Below are 4,291 nucleotides of genomic sequence, written 5' to 3' on the forward strand. Positions count from 1 at the left end.
CTTACTGGCTATTACATCAACTTAGAAGCTTCATCTGTGTTCTACTATGATGCTTTTAGTGTCTCCGCATACCGCAGCACGCGACATAGCTTTGCAGACGATAAGTACAACCGTTTCAGAGAGAAGAGCGGCCAATGTGACGATCTGGCTTTAAGTCGATTCGATAACAAGTGACGAAAACGGACGGATTTCTCAGGTTTTTACTACATATGAACACTTTTCACATTCTCCCAAGCAACTCGGCTGCTAGTCCTCCTTTCATGCAGAATCTTAAGGTCCTAGCTCATGTCCAAGGCACCAAGGGCAGCTAAAAAGTCAATAATCGATACCTAAAACTTGAATTGTACTACTTCTTACTGGCTATTACAACTTAGAAGCTTCATCTGTGTTCTACTATGATGCTTTTAGTGTCTCCGCATACCGCAGCACGCGACATAGCTCTGCAGACGATAAGTACAACCGTTTCAGAGAGAAGAGCGGCCAATGTGACGATCTGGCTTTAAGTCGATTCGATAACAAATGACGAAAACGGACGTATTTCTCAGGTTTTTACTACATATGAACACTTTTCACATTCTCCCGTGTAACTCGGCTGCTAGTCCTCGTTTCATGCAGAATCTTAAGGTCTTAGCTCATGTCCAAGTCACCAAAGCCAGCTAAAAAGTCAATAATCGATACCTAACACTTGAATTGTACTACTTCTTACTGGCTATTACATCATCTTAGAAGCTTCATCTGTGTTCTACTATGGTGCTTTTAGTGTCTCCGCATACCGCAGCACGCGACATAGCTTTGCAGACGATAAGTACAACCGTTTCAAAGAGAAGAGCGCCAATGTGACGATCTGGCTTTAAGACGATTCGATAACAAATGACGAAAACGGACGGATTTCTCAGGTTTTTACTACATATGAACACTTTTCACATTCTCCCAAGCAACTCGGCTGCTAGTCCTCCGTTCATGCAGAATTTAAGGGTCCTAGCTCATGTCCAAGGCACCAAAGAATGGTAAAAAGTCAATAATCGATACCAAAGACTTGAATTGTACTACATCTAACTGGATATTACTTCAACTTAGAAGCTTCATCTGCGTTCTACTATGGTGCTTTTAGTGTCTCCGAATATCGCAGCACGCGACATAGCTTTGCAGTCGATAAGTACAACCGTTTCAGAGAGAAGAGTGGCTGATGTGACGATCTGGCTTTAAGGCGATTCGATAACAAATGACGATAACGAACGGATTTCTCAGGTTTTTACTACATATGAACACTTTTTACATTCTCCCCTGCAACTCGGCTGCTAGTCCTCCGTTCATGCAGAATTTTAAGGTCCTAGCTCATGTCCAAGGCACCAAAGAATGGTAAAAAGTCAATAATCGATACCTAAGACTTGAATTGTACTACTTCTTACTGCCTATTACATCAACTTAGAAGCTTCATCTGTGATCTACTATGGTGCTTTTAGTGTCTCCGCATACCGCAGCACGCGACATAGCTTTGCAGACGATAAGTACAACTGTTTCAGAGAGAAGAGCGGCCAATGTGACGATCTGGCTTTACGTCGATTCGATAACAAATGACGAAAACGGACGGATTTCTCAGGTTTTTACTACATATGAACACTTTTCACTTTCTCCCTCGCAACTCGGCTGCTAGTCCTCCTTTCTTGCAGAATCTTAAGGCCCTAGCTCATGTCCAAGGCACCAAACCCAGCTAAAAAGTCAATAATCGATACCTAAAACTTGAATTGTACTACTTCTTACTGGCTATTACATCAACTTAGAAGCTTCATCTGTGTTCTACTATGGTGCTTTTAGTGTCTCCGCACACCGCAGCACGCGACATAGCTTTGCAGACGATAAGTACAACCGTTTCAGAGAGAAGAGGGGCCAATGTGACGATCTGGCTTTAAGTCGATTCGATAACAAGTGACGAAAACGGACGTATTTCTCAGGTTTATACTACATATGAACACTTTTCACATTATCCCGTGCAACTCGGCTGCTAGTCCTCCTTTCATGCAGAATCTTAAGGTCCTAGCTCATGTCCAAGGCACCAAGGGCAGCTAAAAAGTCAATAATCGATACCTAAAACTTGAATTGTACTACTTCGGATCTCTTAGGTTTTTACTACATATGAACACTTTTCACAATCTCCCGTGCAACTCGGCTGCTAGTCCTCCTTTCATGCAGAATCTTAAGGTCCTAGCTCATGTCCAAGGTACCAAAGCCAGCTACAAAGTCAATAATCGATACCTAAAACTTGAATTGTACTACTTCTTACTGACTATTACATCATCTTAGAAGCTTCATCTGTGTTTTACTATGGTGGTTTTAGTGTCTCCGCATACCGCAGCACGCGACATAGCTTTGCAGTCGATAAGTACAATCGTTTCAGAGAGAAGAGCGGCTAAGGTGACGATATGGCTTTAAGTCGATTCGATAACAAATGACGATAACGAACGGATTTCTCAGGCTTTTACTACATATGAACACTTTTTACATTCTCCCCTGCAACTCGGATGCTAGTCCTCCTTTCATGCAGAATCTTAAGGTCCTAGCTCATGTCCAAGGCACCAAGGGCAGCTAAAAAGTCAATAATCGATACCTAAAACTTGAATTGTACTACTTCTTACTGGCTATTACGTCAACTTAGAAGCTTCATCTGTGTTCTACTATGGTGCTTTTAGTGTCTCCGCATACCGCAGCACGCGACATAGCTTTGCAGACGATAAGTACAACCGTTTCAGAGAGAAGAGCGGCCAATGTGACGATCTGGCTTTAAGTCGATTCGATAACAAATAACGAAAACGGACGGATTTCTCAGGTTTTTACTACATATGAACACTTTTCACATTCTCCCGTGCAACTCGGCTGCTAGTCCTCCTTTCATGCAGAATCTTAAGGTCTTAGCTCATGTCCAAGTCACCAAAGCCAGCTGAAATGTCAATAATCGATACCTAACACTTGAATTGTAATACTTCTTACTGGCTATTACATCATCTTAGAAGCTTCATCTGTGTTCTACTATGGTGCTTTTAGTGTCTCCGCATACCGCAGCACGCGACATAGCTTTGCAGACGATAAGTACAACCGTCTCCGAGAGGAGAGCGGCCAATGTGACGATCTGGCTTTAAGTCGATTCGTTAACAAATGACGATGGCGAACGGATCTCTTAGGTTTTTACTACATATGAACACTTTTCACAATCTCCCGTGCAACTCGGCTGCTAGTCCTCCTTTCATGCAGAATCTTAAGGTCCTAGCTCATGTCCAAGGTACCAAAGCCAGCTACAAAGTCAATAATCGATACCTAAAACTTGAATTGTACTACTTCTTACTGGCTATTACATCAACTTAGAAGCTTCATCTGTAATCTACTATGGTGCTTTAAGTGTCTGCGCATACCGCAGCACGCGACATTGCATTGCAGATGATAAGTACAACAGCGTCAGAGGGAAGAGCGGCCAATGTGACGATCTGGCTTTAAGTCGATTCCATAACAAATGACGAAAACGGACGGATTTCTCAGGTTTTTATTACATATGAACACTTTTCACATTCTCCCAAGCAACTCGGCTGCTAACCCTCCTTTCATGCAGAATCTTAAGGTCCTAGCTCATGTCCAAGTCACCAAAGCCAGCTAGAAGTCAATAATCGATACCCAAATCTGGTATTGTACTAATTCTTACTGGCTATTACATCATCTTTGAAGCTTCATCTGTGTTCTACTATGGTGCTTTTAGTGTCTCCGCATACCGCAGCACGCGACATAGCTTTCAGACGATAAGTACAACCGATTCGGAGAGAAGAGCGGCCAATGTGACGATCTGGCTTTAAGTCGATTCGATAACAAACGACGAAAACCGACGGATTTCTCAGGTTTTTACTACATATGAACACTTTTCACATTCTCCAGTGCAACTCGGCTGCTAGTCCTGCTTTCATGCAGAATCTTAAGGTCCTAGCTCATGTCCAAGGCACCAAAGCCAGCTAAAAAGTCAATAATCGATATCTAAAATTTCAATTGTACTACTTCTTACTAGCTATTACATCAACTTAGAAGCTTCATCTGTGTTCTACTATGCTGCTTTTAGTGTCTCCGCATACTGCAGCACGCGACATAGCTTTGCAGACGATAAGTGCAACCGTTTCAGAGAGAAGAGCGCCCAATGTGACGATCAGGCTTTAAGTCGATTCGATAACAAACGACGAAAACGGACGGATTTCTCAGGTTTTTACTACATATGAACACTTTTCACATTCTCCAGTGCAACTCGGCTGCTAGTCCTGCT

This window comes from Schistocerca gregaria, unplaced genomic scaffold (genome assembly GCF_023897955.1).
Source record: "Schistocerca gregaria isolate iqSchGreg1 unplaced genomic scaffold, iqSchGreg1.2 ptg000199l, whole genome shotgun sequence".
Classification (NCBI taxonomy): Eukaryota; Metazoa; Arthropoda; class Insecta; order Orthoptera; family Acrididae; genus Schistocerca; species Schistocerca gregaria.